The sequence below is a fragment of the Panthera leo genome, chromosome D3, assembly GCF_018350215.1.
Source record: "Panthera leo isolate Ple1 chromosome D3, P.leo_Ple1_pat1.1, whole genome shotgun sequence".
Taxonomy (NCBI): Eukaryota; Metazoa; Chordata; class Mammalia; order Carnivora; family Felidae; genus Panthera; species Panthera leo.
The window spans coordinates 22,758,344-22,778,009 of NC_056690.1; the positions used below are offsets into that span (position 1 = coordinate 22,758,344).

At 36.5% G+C, this 19,666-nt stretch overlaps 1 protein-coding gene and 1 pseudogene across 1 annotated transcript in view; both read right to left on the reverse strand.

Annotated features, from left to right (window-relative positions):
• Nucleotides 1-19,666, reverse strand: part of HORMAD2 (HORMA domain containing 2) — a 93,589-nt gene that overhangs the window by 25,000 nt on the left and 48,923 nt on the right. The window lies entirely within an intron of this gene.
• Nucleotides 17,284-17,821, reverse strand: LOC122203965 (annotated as a pseudogene).

Below are 19,666 nucleotides of genomic sequence, written 5' to 3' on the forward strand. Positions count from 1 at the left end.
CTCTCTCTCTCTCAAAATAAATAAACTTATAAAAAAACACATACACAAAAGCATGTCAAGGTCATGAAAATCAAGGAAAGATTGAGGAACAGTTCCAAGCTAAAGGAAGTTAAAGCAATTTAACAATTACATACAACATGTGATGTAACCTGGATCCTTTTGCTATCATGGACATTATTAGGACAATTGGCAAAACTTGAATGGAGTTTGAGGGTTGGGTAATAGTAATGTATCAGAATTAATTTCCTGATTTTCATGGTTGTATTGTGATTATGTAGGAGAATGTCCATGTTTCTAGGAATTGCATGCAGTATTTCAGGAGTGATAAAGCAACTGGTTCAGAAAATCATTTGTGTTGTACTTGCAGCTTTTCTGTAAGAGATTGTTTCAAAATAAACATAAATTTATACAAAAAGATTATTTATTTTATTTATTTTTTTAAATGTTTACTTATTTTTGAGAGAGACAGAGCGCACGCAGGGGAGGGGTCGTGAGAGTAGGGGGCAGAGGATCCAAAGCAGGCTCTATGCTGACAGCAGTGAGCCCGATGCGGGGCTCAAACTCACAAACTGGGAGATCACGACTTGAGCCAAAGTTAACCGACTATACCACTCAGGCACCCCAAAAAAGATTATTTTAGAGAAAAAATTGTATATTTTCTTGTTTTTTCCTGTTGATATATGTTTTACACATATAAACAGAATTATTTATATAAATTATACAGAGACAAATATTGTGGAAACTCACATTTATTCTGTTCAAACTTATCTAGTGATTATTTTGAAATGTGTCCACATGCAAATGAGGTGTCAATAAATTTGGCTTGTTCTTGAAACAGAAAGAAAGCCAGAGAAGTGGGATGAAGGAGTGAAGGGAAACTGACAGGAGCTAAAATTGGGAGACTTGGGCTAGAGCAGATCAGGTATGACCTAGAAGACCATCGAAATTGAGGTGACATAAACAGATATATATCTTTAAAAGAAGATTCTGGGTGCACCTGGGTGACTCAGTTGGTTAAGCGTCCAACTTTTTATTTCAGCTCAGGTCATGATCTCACAGTTGATGGGTTTGAGCCCTGCATCAGGCTCTGTGCTGACAAAGCAGAGCCTACTTGGGATTCTCTTTCTCCCTCTCTTTCTGCCCCTCCCCTGCTTGTGAGAGCGTTTTCTCTCTCTCTCTCTCTCTCTCTCTCTCTCTCTCTCTCTCTCTCTCACACACACATACACACACACAAAATAAATGAATATTTTTTAAAAATATAAGAAGATTCTAGATGTCTTGTGTCAAACAGTGCAAAGGCAAAAATGAAAGCAGAGAGAGCACTGCAAGGTACTATTTACTTGAGCTAGAGTGGTAGACTTGAGATAGTGAGAACTGGTCAGATTTGAAATATATATTGAAAAGAGAGCTCACTGAACTTGCTGATGGACTAGATGTGGGTTATACAGGAGATGAGCCAAGGATGGCTGCTAAGGTCTTATTAGAGCAACTGGGTAAATGATGGTTTCATTTACTAAGATTGGAAATACTGAAGATGGACTAATGATGGGAAAATAATATGAATTGTGTATTGGACAGTGGAATAGTGGGGAAGAATGCCTGATTAAAGTGCATTAAATGCCTGATTAAAGAGAACAGAAGGCAGAGAAGTGGACAGAGCAAACATGGACAGTTCTCTTGCAAGATAGATAGGATTTGGTCAATGGAAAGAAGAAAGGCATTCCAGGTAGGAGAAAAGTATATTTGTTAAGATTTGGAGGCAGAAATGAACTTGGTTTGGGGTGCCTGGGTGGCTCAGCTGGTTAAGCATCCGACTTCGGCTCAGGTCATGATCTCGCAGTTAGTGGGTTCAAGCCCCGCATTGGGCTCTGTGCTGACAGCTCGGAGCCTGGAGCCTGCTTTGATTCTGTGTCTCCCTCTCTCTCTCTCTCTCTCTCTCTGCCCCTCCCCTGCTCACGTTCTGTCTGTGTGTCTCTCTCTCTGTCAAAAATAAACATTAAAAAAATTAAAAAAAAAAAAAGAAATGAACTTGGTTTGTTTATGACAGTGAGAAAACTGATCCAACTCAAGGAAGGGGAACATATTGGGTAACAGTGGGAAACATTATGTAAAGTGGAGCCAGATCATGAGCAATCTGAAAGCCAGGTAGAGGTGTGTTAACTTGATAGTAGGAAACAGAAGTCAGGAGGTATTTTAATTAGGGAAGTGATATGATGAAAGTTATAAAGAAGATTAGACTGTCAGTGGTATGCAGGAAAGTGCAGGAGGCTGTGGCAGCAATTCAAATGCAAGAGACTCAAGTTTTGGCAGTAAAATCAGACCAGAAAGGGAAGGCTTGGGGGAATTTTGATACCTGACTAAATAAGGAAAATGATTTCAAAATTCTGAACTTAAGACATTGAAAGAATAGAGTTGATGCAGAGAGGCAGGGAAACTGGGTAGGAAAATTCATTCTAGATGTGAAAACAGGAGGGCAGTGGTGAATAAAAAGACAAGCATACTGGGGGCACCTGGGTTGCTCAGTCAGTTTAGGGTTGAGCATTGAGCGTCTCACTTTGGCTCAGGTCATGATCTTGTGGTTCATGGGTTTGAGCCCCACATCCGGCTTGCTGCTGTTAGTGCAGAGTCCGCTTTGGATCCTCTGTCCTGCACCCCCCCTCAAAAATAAAAATAAACATTAAAAAAAAAAAGACTAGCACACTGGATTTGACACAATGGTGGGATCAAAGTGGAAATTCCCAATAGAAAGTTAAAGTTCTGGGGCAAGAGGACCCTAGATAAGACATTTGGGACTTAATAGCATGCATGTGTTGCTTGAAGCCAGAGATGGGATAAATCCTCCAAAGAAAAGTATGTAGAGCTTGAAAAGTATATGGTCAAAGACACTGGAGATGTTGGAGTTTGCTTGCAATTAGAGGTGGGGGGAGGAACAAAAGTGACAGAGAAATGGATGACAGGTCAGACAGATGCAAAGAATGAGAACGGTATAATATCACAGAAATAAGAAGAGTATTTAAGAAGAATATATAGGTAATATGGTAAAATAGATCAAGAAGAATGAAAAAAAGGAGTAAAGACTGTGAGAGCTATTAATTAAAAAGTCATTATTTATTCTGAAGAGAGTAGTTAGGAAAGTGAAGATGAGTGAAGTGACCAGCTTTCTGAGCCAAAGAACAGGTAAGGAGGGCGCAGTAAATGGAAAGCATCTTGTGAAAAATTTGGTAAGGAGAGGAAGGAAAAAGCCTTTTAACTAGGGGGATAATTAGGATCATGTAAAGGCTTTTTTCTACTTAATGGTTACACCAACTTCACTTAAATTTTCCTCCCCTCCTAACTGAGAAGTTTAAAATCTTGCTTTTGAACAAAGTCAGGGATTATGACACAAAGCATCCAAAACCAAGTGGAGGAATTTGATTTCTCTGTTGTGTTCTTGTAAACTAACAGGAAGTATCTTTTGGACTTTCAAACTATCCTCTACCAATACTTTTTTTCCTAAATTGAGACTACAATATTCTGAAGATAGAGTATGAGTGAGAAGTTTTAAAACATGCAAATATTTTCAGATGCCATTATTATACCCAGCAGCCTACCCAGCTGATGTATTTATTTCCAAGTGGAAAATTATGAGTTTATATTCTCTTCCTGAGACTACTTAGACTTAAATCTTTAAAATATAATTTTGTAGTAGTTTTTTGGTATTATGAGGTGTTTTTCATGTTTATTTTTTCCCCATAGGTGAATTCTATCTAACATTTATTTATTTTTTTAATATAACTTATTGTCAAGTTAGCTAATATACAGTGTATACCGTGTGCTCTTGGTTTCAGGGGTAGATTCCCTTGGTTCATCACTTACATATAACACCCAGTGCTCATCCCAACAAGTGCCCTCCTCAGTGCCCATCACCCATTTTCCCCTCTCCCCCACCCCCACCATCAACCCTCAGTTTGTTCTTTGTATTTAAGAGCTCTTATGGTTTGCCTCCCTCTGTGTTTGAAACTATTTTTCCTCCTTCCCTTCCCCCATGGTCTCCTGTTAAGTTTCTCAAGTTCCAATATGAGTGTAAACATATGATATCTTTCTCTGATTGACTTATTTCACCATATGATCCCATCAATAGATGCAGAAAAAGCATTTGACAAAATACAGCATCCTTTCTTAATAAAAATCCTCAAGAAAGTCAGGATAGAAGGAACACACCTTAACATCATAAAAGCACTATATGTAAAGCCCACAGCTAAAATCATCCTCAAGGGGAAAAACTGAGAGCTTTGTCCCTGAGATCAGGAACATGACAGGGATGTCCACTCTCATCACTGTTTTTAACATAGTGTTTGAAGTCTTAGCTTCAGCAATCAGACAACAAAATGAAATAAAAGGCATCCAAATTGGCAAAGAAGAAGTCAAACTTTCACTTTTCTCAGATGACATGAGTCTACTCTACATGGAAGATTCTACCAAAAAGCTGCTAGAACTGATACATGAATTCAGCAAAGTCGCAGGATACAAAATCAATGCGCAGAAATCAGTTGCATTTCTATACACCAACAATGAAGCAACAGAAAGAGAAATAAAAAAATCGATCCCATTTACAATTATACCAAGAACCATAAAATACCTAGGAATAAACCTAACCAAAGAGGTAAAAGATCTGTATGCTGAACACTATAGAAAACTTATGAAAGAAATTGAAGAAGACACAAATGGAAAAACATTCCATGTTTTTCATGTTTAAATGCACTGCATCTCCTTTAAACAAATCCTTGACATACTTATTTTTTTAGAAACATGTTCACTGACTTCTGGGTAGAGATGGTAGATTGACACATACATTTATTTAGTTTCCTCTCCAAATCCCACCAGAATGCTGGTAAAGAGATATATTTAAAGATCAGAAACCCCAAATTACAGAAAGAATAAAAAAGGAAGACAAAAGCATTGAAATTTTGGGAGCTGGAAAGCAGATACATGAAAGATAACTAACATAGCTGGAAACTTAAACCAGCAGCGACGTGAAGCAAAAAGACCACCCAAATGAACATCAGTCTAAGGGATTTCCAGCATCGTGTACTTTTGGAAGAGGAGATAAAGAGGATGAGTAGAAGAGCTAAAATAAGATCAACTTAAAGACATTTATGAAGTTGAAATCCTCAGATCCCTTCCTCAATTTTGCAAACCAAACAGTTGCCCCTTGCTCACCAAGGTATAATATCGTAAGTTTATTCTCTAGAGAGGGTGATAGTCTTTGGATAGTGGGATATACAAAGCACCCTCCAGGAAAGGTATTAATTATGGGGGAATTAAGGGGAATTAAGTAAAATTATACATACTAAGTGCAGAGACCCTTAGGCTTCCATCTCTATTTGGCTGCTAAAACACTGGGGATGAACACAGATTCTGAGCACAGATTCCTCTGACCAAGAGGAAAAATTTTATTTTTTTTATTAAAAAAAAATTTTTTTTTTAACGTTTATTTATTTTTGAGACAGAGAGAGACAGAGCATGAATGGGGGAGGGGCAGAGAGAGAGGGAGACACAGAATCGGAATCAGGCTCCAGGCTCTGAGCCATCAGCCTAGAGCCCGACGCGGGGCTTGAACTCACGGATGGTGAGATCGTTACCTGAGCTGAAGTCGGACGCTTAACCGACTGAGCCACCCAGGCGCCCCTAGAGGAAAAATTTTAAAATACAGACATTAAGAATTCTCCCAAAGGCCTGAAGTTCATTCTACAGTGAAGGCCACAATCATAACCATCTATAAGCTCAGGGCTTTCTAGTCTCTCCACTCTTAAATATGAGCAGACAACCCAGAACTAACAGCCATTTTCAGACTTCTGAGGAGAGAGAGGTAGAAGAGATGCACGGAGGTAGAGGTGGAAATGGCAAACAAACAGAGGAAACGGACATACACTGAGAGGAAATCTACTTAGAAATAATTAGTATCTTCTGAGACAAGAGACAATTCTTTGAGCACGAACAAAAACAGTATAGTATAAAAAAGAACATTCAGAAAACAATAACAAAAGGCTCTTAGAAATGAACAGCAATATAAATGAAAACTCAAAAGAAGAGTAGGACAAAAGAGTACGAGTACAACAAAAGCAAAAGATACAAAAAATTGGAGAGAAAAGATTTTTTAAAAAATAGAGTGCCTGTGTAGAAGGTCCACTATCTATTAGGAGATCTAGAAAGAAACAGAGGAATTTGAGAAGACGACATAATTTTCATCAAGGAAATAATTGAAGAAAATTTCCCAAAACTGAAGGAGTACCCAAGTTACCATATTTAAATGGGCCACATTTGTGTTTGAGTGACGAACACAAGTAATGAATCTGTATATATAAAAATTATATATTCTGAATACAAGTTCTTTGTCAGATGTATGTATTCAGAATATTTTCTCCCAGTATTGGCTTGCTTTATCATTTTGTTAACAATGTCTTTGGAAGAGAAGTTTTGATAAAGTACCTTTGTAAAAATATCACCTGATTACATATGTGTGGGTATATTTCTGAACTCTGCATTCTAGTCCATTGATTTATATGTTTATCTTCACCACAATGCCACCCTACTTTGTTTAGTGTATTTTTACAGTCTTGATATCTGATAGAGTAAGTTCTCCAACTTTGTTCTTCTTCATAAGTTTTATGGCTTTTCTAGGTCCTTTGCATTCCCATTTAAATTTTAGACTCAGCTAATTTTAGACTCAGGTCAATTTCTACAAAAGTGACCTGTGGAATTTTGACTGGGACTTCATTGAATGTATGGATCAGTTGAGGTAAAAGTGACATCTTAATCAAGTTTCCAATCCATGAACATGGTAAATTTCTTTAATTTTTCTCAGCAGTGTTTTATGGTTTTTATTGTACAGGTCTTGGCATATGTCTTATTATTTCAGCTCTAAGTATTTTGAATTTTTATACTACTGTAAATGGCATTGTAAATTTCACTTCTAATTTATCATTGATAGAATAGAGAAATAAAATAGATTTCTATGTATTGAGCCTATATCCTGTGACCTTGTTAAATTCATGTTATTAATCCTGAAAGACACTAGTCTTTCTTTTTAAGTAGGCTCCACACCAAGTGTAGGGCTTGAACTCTTCTTGAACCTGAGATCAAGAGTCCGATGTTCGACCAACTGAACCACCCAGGTGCCCCTGCAATCCTGGTAGTATCTTTCTTACATATTTCCTGAAATTTTCTATGTATGTAATCATGTCATTTTCAAAGAAATTCAGTTTTATTTCTTCCTTTCCGATGTGTATGCCTTTTATTTCTTTTTTTTTTTTTTTTTTTTTTTTTTTTTTTTTTTTTTTTTTTTTTTTTTTTGCCTTTTATTTCTTATGCTTACCTTAATTCTCTGACTAGGACCTCTAGTATAGTGTACAATAGAAATGGTAAGAGTTGATATCTTGTTTTATTCTCTACCTTAGGTGCAAAGTGTTTAGTCTTTCACCATTAAGTATGATGTTACTTTTAGGTTCTTTGTAAATATCTTTTAAAAGGTTGAGGATGTTCCTTTCTATTCCTTGTTTTCTATTAGTTTCATTAAAAAAAATTTTTTTTAATGTTTATCTATTTTTGAGAGAGAGAGCATGAATGGGGGAGGGGCAGAGAGAGAGAGAGAGAGACAGAGACAGAGACAGAGACAGAATCTGAAGCAGGCTCCAGGCTCTGAGCTGTCAACGCAGAGCCCAAAGCAGGGCTCTAACTCACAAACCGTGAGATCATGACCTGAGCCAAAGTCGGATGCTCAACTGACTGAGCCACCCAGGTGCTTCTAAAAGTTTCTTTTTAAAAAATTACACATGAGGGGCAAAAGTAAACATTAAAAAATTAAAATAAAATAAAATAAAAATTACAAATGAATGTTTAATTTTGTGTAATACTTTTTTATTAATTTTTTTAATGTTTATTTATTTTTGAGAGAGAGAGAGAGCACAAGCAGGGAAGGGGTAGAGAGAGAGGAAGACAGAGAATACAAAGCAAGCTCCAGGCTCTGAGCTGTCAGCACAGAGCCTGAGGCGGGGCTCAAACTCACGAAGTACGAGATCATGGCCTGAGCTGAAGTCGGACACTCAACCGACTGAGCCACCCAGGCACCCCTGTGAAATACTTTTTTTGCATCTACAGAGGTGATCATGTGGCTTTCTCCTCTATTCTGTTAATATGGTGAGTTATACTGACTCTTTTTTTTTTTTTTTTTTTTTTTAGTTACCTTGGTTCTTAAATCTTAAACAAACCTTGCATTGCTGGGATAAAAACCATTTAGTCATGATACATTATCTTTTCCACATATTGCTAGATTCGATTTGCTAATATTTTACTAAGGACATTTGCATCTACAGTCATGAGGGATATTTGTTAGTCTGTAGTTTTCTATTCTTGTAATGTCTTTGTCTGGTTTTAGTATTAGGGTAATGCTAACCTTATAAGATGAGTTTGAAGACTTCTCCTTTATGTTCTTATAGAGTTTGTTTAAGATTAGCATTATTGTTTCCTTATTTGTTTGATAGAGTTCACCAATGAAACCCTCTAGTCTGGAGTTTACTTTATATGAAGGGTTTTAGTTATGAATTCAATTTCTTTAAGAAATACAGGTTTATTAAGTTTATCTATTTCTACATGTGTCAGTTTGGTAATTTGTGTCTTTCAATGAATGTGTTTATATTATATAAGTTATCAAATTTATCAGAATACAGTTTTCACAACATTCCTTTATTTTGCTTTTAATGTCTGTGGAATTGATAGCAATATCTCATCCTTCATGCCTGATGTTGGTAATTTGTATCTTCTCTCTCTATTTCTTAGTCAGTCTAGTTAGAAGTTTACCAAGTTTATTGATACTTTCAATATTTTCCAAATTTTTGTATATTTTCCCAGTATTGTGTTGTTATTAATTTTTAATAGAACTCCATGGTCAGAGAAATACTTATTATAATCCTTTCAAATTTAATGACACCTATTTTATGACCCAGAATGTGGTCCAACTTGGTTTTACAAACACTTGTAAGCAATATATATTCTATAGTTATTGGATTTTGTAAGATTTTGTAAGATTAATGAGGTCAAATCGATTGCTCCATTATTGAGAGAAGAGTACTGAAATCATCAACCATAATTATTGATTTGCTGATTTCTCCTTTAGTTCTGTCAGGTTTTGATTCATGTATTTTGAAACTCTGTTATTAACTGTATATACCTTTAAGATTGACTCATTATTTTGTGATATCTCTAGCTCTGATAATATTCCTTATCCTAAAATCTTCCTTGTCTGATATTAATATTGTCATTCCAGCTTTATTACAAGTAGTCTTTGTGTGGTATATCTTTTTCCATCATTTTACTTTTAACTTATCTGACTCTCCATATTTAAAGTGTGTTTCTTCTAAATAGCATATGTCAATTCATTTGACAACATCTGCCTTTTAATTGAAGTGTTCAGACATCTTACTTTTTTTAAAGTTTTATTTATTTATTTTTGAGAGAGAAAGAAAGTGAAAGTGGGGGAGGAATAGAGAGAGAGAGAGAGGGAAAGAGGGAATCCCAAGCAGGCTCTGCACCACAGTGCACAAACCGTGAGATCATGACCTGAGCCATGAGTTCAAGCCCCACACTGGGCTCCACACTGGGCCTGAAGTCTACTTAAAAAAAAAAAAATCATAAAAGCAACAAAAGAAAACAACTCATCACTTACAAGGGAACCCAATAAGGCTAACAGCTGACTTCTCAGCAGAAACAATGGAAGCCAGTTAGGCAATAGGATAACATCATCGAAGTGCTCAAAGAAAAACTGTCCTATATTCTATATCTTATATATCCTATATCAAGCAAATCCATATATGTGTAGATTTATATATACATTAAATAAAAACATCCCCAGATTAGCAAAAACTGAGAGAATTTGTTGCCAGCAGACCCATCTTACAAGAAATACTAAAGAATATGCTTCAGATTAAAAGCAACTCCAAGTGACTCCAGATGGTAATTTAAATTGCCATAATAAAACAAAGGACAATGAAATGGTATTGGTAATTATGCAATTATAAAAGGCAGTGTAGGGGCATCTGGCTAGCTCAATCAGTGGACCATGCAGCTCTTGATCTTGAGGTTGTAGGGTTTGAGCCCCATGTTGGATGTAAAGATTACTTAAAAGAATAAAATCTTAAAAAACAAACAAATAAATAAATAAACGGCAGTGTAAAAAATAATAAATAAAAGGTATTACAAAGGCATATTTAAAAAGCAATTATACAGGGATGCCTGGGTGACTCAATTGGTTGAGTGTCCAATTTCAGCTTAGGTCATGATCTAGCGGTTCATGAGTTGGAGCCCCACATTAGGCTCCATACTGTCAGTGCAGAGCCTGCTGAGGACTCTCTCTCTCCCCCTCTCTCTGCCCGTCCCCCACCTGTGTGTACTCTTTCTCTCTCAAAATAAATAAAGCTTAAAAATAAAGTAAAAAGCATTGTATAAAATATGTAGGTAATGTATTCTTCAACCTATAACATAAAGAAATATAATATATTTACCAATATCAACACAAAGAAGATGAATGGGAGCAAAGCTGCATTGGGCTAAGGAAATGACTACAGATGATAAAGTAATAATTATAACAATGTATTGTTGGATTTGTAACACTAATAGATGTATAACAATAATACCATATAAAGGGGGAAGGTAGACAATAGAGCCATATAGGAGTAACATTGCTACATTTCCCTGGAATTAAACTAGCAAAAACCTGAAATTTATTTTGATAAGTTAAGATTTATATGATAAGCCCCAAAGCAACCAATAAAATATACATATATAGTAAAAAAAAAAAAAACAACTAAAGAAATTTAAATGCCTCATTAAAAATATTCACTCAATGCAAAAGAAAGCAATAAAGGAGGAATAGAGGAACAAAAAGAATGAAACGTGGAAAAGAAAAAGTAAAATGGCAGGCATAAATCCAACTCTATCAATAAGATTAATGTGAATGTATTAAACTTGTTACTAGAGATAATGAGAGACATTTTATAATGATAAAAGGGCCAATCCATCAAGAATATAAAATAATTATAAACATATATATGTCTAATAATATAACACAAAATTACATGAAGCAGAAACTGATAGAAATGAAGAGAGAAGCAGGCAATTCAACGATAACAGTCAGAGACTTCAATGCCCCAATTTCAGTAATGAAGAGGAAAACTAGGCCGAAGGTTAACAAGGAAATAAAAGATCTGAACAATAGTATAAACCAAGTAGACCTAACAGATACCTATAGAACACTACACCCATTAGCAGAATATACATTCTTCCCAGGTGCACATGGTTCACCCCCCGGGGGTTCAAGCCCCTGCAGTGGGCTCTATGCTGACAGCTTAGAGCCTGGAGCCTGCTTCAGATTCTGTGTCACCCTCTCTCTCTGCCCCTCCCCCACTCACACTCTGTCTCTCTCTTAAAAATAAATAAACATTGGGGCGCCTGGGTGGCTCAGTCGGTTGAGCGGCCGACTTCGGCTCAGGTCATGATCTCACGGTCCGTGGGTTCGAGCCCCACGTCGGGCTCTGTGCTGACAGCTCAGAGCCTGGAGCCTGTTTCGGATTCTGTGTCTCCCTCTCTCTGACCCTCCCCCATTCATGCTCTGTCTCTCTCTGTCTCAAAAATAAATAAACGTTAAAAAAAATTTTTTTTTAATAAAAATAAATAAACATTAAATTTTTTTAAAAAAAGAAGAAAACTAGGGCACCTGGGTGGCTCAGTCGGTTAAGCATCCGACTTATGCTCAGGTCATGACCTCACAGTTTGTGAGTTCGAGCCCTGCATTGGGATCTGTGCTGACAGCTCAGAGCCTGGAACCTGCTTTGGATTCTGTGTCTCCCTCTCTCTCTACCCCTCCTCTGCTCATGCTCTGTCTCTCCCTGTCTCAAAAATAAATAAACATTAAAAAAATATTTTTAAAAAGAAGAAAACTACAGATTAATATCTCTTACACATATGAACATAAATGGTGTTGGGACAACCAGATATCCACATACAAAAGAAGGTCAGATCCATACTTCATACCATATATAAAAAATTAAGTTGAAATGAATCAAAGATCTAAATGTAAAAACTAAAACCATAAACTCTAAGAAGTAAATATACAGATGTAAATCGTCATGACTTAGGATTTGTTAAAGAATTCTTAGATCTCTCTGTCTGTCTCTCTCTCTGTCTGTCTCTGTCTGTCTCTGTCTCTGTCTCTGTCTCTGTCTCTCTCTCTCTCTCACACACACACACATACACACACACAAGAAGCATGAGCATAAGCAACAAAATAAAAATGGATAATTTGGACTAGATCAAAATTAAACCCTATTTGTGTTTCAAAGGACATCATCAAGAAAATGAAAAGACAACCCATAGAATGGGAGAAAATATTTGCAGGTCACATATCTGATAAGAAATTAGACCCAGAAAAAAATAAATAATTCTTACACCTCAACAATAAAAAGATAAGCAATCTAACTTTAAAGTGAGCAAAAAATCTGAATAAGCATTTCTCCATGGAAGATATATAAATGAGCAATAAGCACATGAAAATATGCTTGACATCTGTCACTAAAAAATGCAAATCAAGGGCACCTGGGTGGTTCAGCTGGTTGAGCATCTGACTCTTGATTTTGGTTCAGGTCATGATCTCACAGTTCATGAGTTTGAGCCCCACATCAGGTTCTACACTGGCTCCCTCTCTCTCTGTGCCTCCCTCACTGGCTCTTTCTCTCTCTCAAAATAAACGAATAAACTTTAAAAAATGCAAATCAAAACCACAATAATATACCCTTACTTCACACCCGTTAGAATGGCTAGAATCAAAAAGTAAGATGATAAGGGTTGGTGAAAAAAGGGAAAATTGGAACTCTTATACACTGCTGGTGGGATTGTAAAATGATGCAGACACTTTACAAGACAGTTTTGGAGTTCAAATAATTAAACATAGAGTTACCATATGACCCAGGAATGGCACTCTTAGGTACATACCCAAGAGAATTGAAAATAGGTGTTCAAAAAGAACTTGTACATTAATGTTTATAGTGGCATTATTCATAACAGTCAAAAGGTATAAACAACCCAATGTCCATCAATAATGAATGGATAAACAATATGTGGTATATCCCTACAATGGAATAGTATTCAGCCACAAAAAAGGAATGAAGTACAGTAAAACCTTGGATTGCAAGTAACTTGTTCTGTGAGTGTTCCGCAAGACAAACATTTATAATACACTTTAACTTGAAAAATGAGTGATGTCTTGCAATATGAGCAGTACATGATGCCGACATCACATGATCACAGTTGAATCAATGGTCCTTCTCTCTCTTGCTACGGGATTGTGGATGATCATCAATGCAATGTCACATTTCCACAAAATCTTCAAAAGGAGGCAAAAGTAAATATCATTGGATAGGTTCCTTAATAAAGTTGCACTAAAAGAAAAAGATTCCATTGAGCCAATAGACAGCAGTGATTCCATTAGTGATAGTAAAAGTCGCCTTACACAATAACTCTCTTCTCTTCTTGTCTCCCTCACACTAACCACGAAGGTTTTCAAAGGTAAGTGCAGGTTAATTTGTTTTTCTTTATATTTTGTATTTTATTTATTATTTTGTATTATAGTATAGTATTATAATCATTTTTACATGAATATTTTTGGGTTGTGAAATGAATCATCTGAGTTTCCATTATTTCTTATGGGTAAATTTGCTTTGATATACAAGTGCTTTGGATTCTAAGCATGTTTCTGGAACAAATTATGCTCACAAACCAAGGTTTTATTGTACTTATACATACATCTACAACATAGATGAAACTGGAAGACATAATGCTAAGTGAAAGAAGCCAGTCACAAAATACTACACATTGTACAACTCCATTTATATGAAATATCCAGAATAGGCAAATCTATAAAGTCAGAAAATATATTACTGGTTGCTCAAGACTTGAGGGAAAGGAGAAATGGGGAAATATGGAGGTGATAACTAAAGGGTTTGGGGTTTCTTTTTAAGGTGATGAAAATGTTCTAAGATTGTGGCAATGGTTGCAAAATTTTGTGTAAATACTAAAGACCATTCAATCATACACTTTAAATGGGCAAATTGCATAGTATATGAATTATATGTCAATAAAGTTGTTAAAGAAAGAAAAATGTTGTAGGGGTCCCTGGTTGTCTCAGTCAGTTAAGCATCTGACTTCTGATTTTGGCTCAGGTCATATCTCATGGTTGTGAGAGTGAGTCCTGAGTTGCATGCACTCTGTCAGTGCAAAGACTGCTTGGGATTCTCTCTCTCCCTCTTTCTTTGCCCCTTCCCCACTTATAAGCATTCTCTCTCTTTCTCTCTCTCTCAAAATAAATAAATATTTTTTAAAAAGAGAAAAATGTGTAAACAGAATCATACAATATGTAGTCTTGATTCTGGCTTCTTTCACTCAGCATAATGCATTTGCAATTGATCCACGTTGTTGCATGTATTCGCAGCTTGTTTCCTTTTAAGTTTATCCATTACCCCATTAAGAAACATTTGAATTGTCCAGTTTTCGAAGATTACAAATAAAGCCACTGTAAACATCTGTATACATGTTTTTGTGCAAACATAGGTTATCACTGCACTTGGTATAATAGCTGTTTTAAAGTCTTTACTAAATTTATCATTGCTGACATTTCTGGGTCTGCTTCTACTGACTGATTTTTTTAAATATTTATTTATTTTGAGAGAGAGAGTGCATGACAAGTGGGGGTGGGTCGGAGAGAGAGAAAGTGTGCATGGGGGACCGGCAGCGACAGAGAGTGAGGGAGAATCCCAAGCAGGCTTCATGCTGTCACTGCAAAGCCCAGTGCGGGGCTCAATCTCACGATTTATGAGATCATGACCTGAGCCGAAATCAAGAGTCGGACGCTTAACCAACTGAGCCACCCAGGTGCCCCATCTACTGATTGATATTCACTGGTTATGATTGATATTCACTGGTTGCCGGGGGCACCTGGCTGACTCAGTCAGTAGAGCATGTGACTCCTGATCTTGGCATTGTGAGTTCGAGCCCCACGTTGGGCATAGATACTACTTTAAAAAATTTCATTCTGCTTTATATGTCAATAAAGTTTTACTGGATTCTGGACAATAAGAATTGTACATAGTTGAGTGTTTGGACTTGGTTGTTTTCCCCTAAAAAGTGTTGAATTTTATTTTGGCAGGCAAGTAAGCCAGATCCTTTCAAGGCTTGTTTTTAAGCTGTTAATAAGATTGAATTTGGAGGACTTCACTAAAGGGTTGGTTTAGTTCTACTGCTAAGGTGTAACCTATCTGGAGTCCCTACTGAATATTCTGGGTTTTCAACAAGGTCTGTCCATGTAACCGGTAATTTTGTGACTATTTCCCAGCGCTGTGACAACTCTAGGAATTGTCTAGCTTACGAATGGGGAGAAAACTCCCCAACAGATTTCTTTGTCCAACCTTATAGAATTTCTAACCAAACTTGAGATGCTGAATATTCAACCAAAGACTCAGGGGATCCCTATGCCAACTTCTGGAGCTTTTTCTCTGTATAGGTCCCTTCCTTCTGATATTCTGTCCCCAACTACTTCAGCTTTCTCAAACTCTAATCTCTGTTTCTTCAACTCAGCAAGATGGTCATGTTCTGCTTGTTTTCCCCCTCTCTGTGGTGGTGGTCCCCAGAGTACCTCCTGACAGGCCAATTTTAAGGCTCATCCTGCTTTTCTTCTCTCAGGGATCACAGTTCTGTATTTTCTGTTGTTTAAAATCTGAAAATAGTTGCTTCACATATTTTTCCTAGTTCCCTAGCTGTTCACAGCAAGACAGCAAGTCTGTTAACATTATTTCTTCATGACTAAAAGTGGAATTTGATCATTCTATTGGATTTTTGCTGTCCTGTGGGATTTTTCACATTCTCTCCCATATGAATGAATATAAGATTTAATGGATTGAGTATGAGCTTTGAAGCCAGAGACACCTAGATTCAAATACTGATTCTGATGGTTTGTAATCTGGCAAACTTAGACATGCTACTTAATGTCTATGAACTTTCATTTCTTCAGCCGTAAAATGTTATGCAAAGTTGTTGTTGGGATTAATTGAAACCATGTATATATAGCTCTTTGTGGGCACTTACTGAATGGTGATATTATTTATATAACAGCTATTTGGGAGCACCTGGGTTGCTCAGTGGTTGAGCATCTGACTCTCAATTTCGGCTCAGGTCATGATCCTAGGGGCATGGGATTGAGCCCCAAGTTAGGCTCCACACTGAGCATGAAGCCTGCTTAATATTTCTTTTCTCACTCTCTCTCCCTCTCTCTCAGGGTGCCTAGGTGGCTCAGTCAGTTAAGTGTCCGACTTCAGCTCAGGTCATGAGCTCACGGTTCGTGGGTTTGGGGCCCAAGTTGGGTTCTGGGCTGACAGCTCCGAGCCTGCTTCAGATTCTCTGTCTCTCTCTGCCTCTCTCTTAAAAATAAATATTTTTTAAAAAAAGATTCTCTCTCTCCCTCTGCTCCTCTCCCTTGCTTGCTCTCTCTCTAAAAATGTATTTTAAAAAACACAGCTATTTTTTTGTTTATTTTCCTAAACAGTTTTGAATCAGGGATTTGGTTTATCTTTGTGCACACTACCTTTGTATGATGACTCACACATGATAGGCTTCATATAAATCTGCTGACTGAATAAATGTTGATAGCTTACAACTAGAATACTTTAGAATATTACTTTCAACTTTCTTCACAATGAGCTTCATGTAGACTTGTTTAAATATCAAAAATGTGTCATTAGGTATAAAGTTTCTTCTTGTTCTAACTTTGGTTATCAAGGGAGGAAGCTAATTTGAGGTCCATCATGCAGGAAGAAGCTAATTTGAGGTCGTGGCTCCATAAAGTATATACATATAACTTCTGTTTCTAGTTCTTTACCACTATCTGAAGCACCAGTCTTCTGAAGTCTTTGATCTCAGTTTTGAGATCCTAATATAAATGCTAAAAGAATTATTCTCCCTATGATGCCTGGATTTGTTATAAACCATAATCTTTTCTGTTTACCAATAGACAATTTGGCTTCAAATGGAAAACTAGAAGCACATATAAAAAGTATTAGAAAAATTGGCCAACTGAATATAGTTCTAGATAATTAAGTAACATTATTATTTTTTTCCAATGTACAATTAACTAAACTCAACAAAGTCTTCACTTTGAAAAAAACCCTAATTTTTTTTTTACTTTTATTTGCATTTATGTTATGCAGTTTACCCTTGGACCATAAATTTTTGTTTCTTGAGTTTCTTCTGGGATATCTTTTTCTTCTATGCAACCTCTTCTTCAGGTTTAGGAAAAATCTGCTCTTTTTCAGTAAGGATCATCTGAGTGTGGCAGGGAGAGCTCATGTATGGGTTAACTTGACTATGAGCCCTGTAAGTTCTATGCCATATCTTGGGGGCTTTGTTCACCTGGATATACTCAATGACCAGAGAATCTACATCTAAACCTTTAAGTTCAGCATTACTGTCTACAGTAAAAATTCACCACTCTTTTTGGGCCACTGACTCTGTGTCCAATCCCACTGTTTGGCCTGGGTACACCTACCAACTCCACCATTATAGTGACTGAATGGCACACATTGCTTCTGCAAAGTGATATCTTTCAGATACTTGGGTGATTTTCAGATATGCATATCCTTGATGGCCTGGGCAATTTCACGTGTGTTCTTAAGGTGAACATGAAGATTTGAGCCTCCTGATTTGCATGATTTTTAGAGTTTTCTGGGTCAAGTGAATAGCAAACCATTTTCAGAGATCACCTCAGGCCACTTACAAGAAGAGAAAAAAAATCCTAATTTAAATAGAACCTAATATTTGTTTTAGTTTAATGATTTTAGTATGATAACATGTATTATTTCAGACTATTAGAAGTATCTTTTTTTTTTAGGTTTGTTTATGTATTTTGAGAGAGAGAAAGCAGGAAAGGGGCAGAGGAGAGAGAGAATCCCAGGCAGGCTCCGCACTGTCAGCACAGAGCCTGACACTGGGCTAGAACTCATGAACTGCCAAGATCATGATCTAAGCTGAAATCAAGAGTTGGATGCTTAACCAACTGAGCCACCCAGGCACCCCACAAGAATCTTTTTTTTAGTGTTTATTTATTTTTGAGACAGAGAAAATATGAGCGGGGGAGGGGCAGAGAGGGGGACAGAGGATCCAAAGCAAGCTCCACACTAACAGCAGCAAGCCCAATGCAGGGCTTGAACTCATGAACTATGAGCTGAGCCGAAGTTGGATGCTCAACAAATTGAGCCACCCAGGCGCCCCTCACAAGTATCTTTTTTTAAACAGAACATTTCTAAGTCTTACTCCCTTTTTTAAAATAAAGTTTACTTACTTACTTTGAGGGGAGAGGGGCAGAGAGAGAGAGAGAGAGAATCCCAAGCAGGCTCCAGCATGGAGCCCAACATGGGACTTGATGCCACGAATGGTGAGATCATGACTTGAGCCAAAATCAAGAATTGGACTCTTAACTGACAGAGCCACCCAGGAGCCCCACTCCCCCACCACCGCCTTTTTTTTTTTTAAACAAAACTTATTTATTTTACTGCTAGGATTTAATAATAGTACATTCAAATTGCTCCTACCTAAGGTTACTCACTATACTCAACTTTTCTTCTGCGATAATAAATATCAATATACTTATTTCTTTATGTAAGTGAAACATAACAGATAATTAGTGTGGCTCTTCCCATTAGAAATAATTCTCTGATAGGTTATAGAATGATTCATATAAAAAAAAGAAATGACTTATAGGGCTGTGGGAAATTCAACCAACTTTCATTCCTCCTTGCATGGTTAATAGAGGATAACATTTACATTCTATAACGTAAAACAAAAATTAATTGAAAAAATGTTCCTATTTGACAAAAAGAAACTTTGTGGAAAGGACTATAGCTCCATGATAGAGAATGATGTGTGGTTTTTAAGTCTGAATATTTTCTGTAGATAATGTGCCTTCTCCAACGTTTTCAATAATCAACTCCATTTCCAAGAATCTAAGATATCCTTGCCAACACTACATTGTATCAAATAAAGCATATATGTTCATGAGATGTGATGCTATGAAAACCACCAGACTATACCTCAAAAATGCAAAACTTCAGTTTAGAGTTTAGTAGGAAAAAATATATTCTGAATGAAAAGGCTCTCATTTCAATTCACTAGCTGGAATACAAAGAAATTCTAAGGAATTCAGAAAATATCTTTCTAGTCCACACTTAAATGGTACCATTTACTTTGATGCTAATGTAATTTACATTCTAATTTCTCAAAAACAAATCATTTTCACTAATCAAATGTGTTAGTGTAAAAGGGTAAAAAATGGGCTTCATGCAGGAATAAAATGCATCCAAAAATGTTCATTGTAACTAAATAAAATGATAAACTATTGAATTGGTTTTTAAGAAATACTTGTGGCTGTTATATTCTTAAAAATTCTGTCTTTAGCTCAAATTCAAAAAACATCATTTGTATGAATTATTTATCCATCAGTTAAATTAATGTGTCACAGATGAGAAAAATATACCATGCTGGATCAAGATTACTAGGTACAAAGGAAAGGCCTAGAGAAAAATGTGTACAGAATATC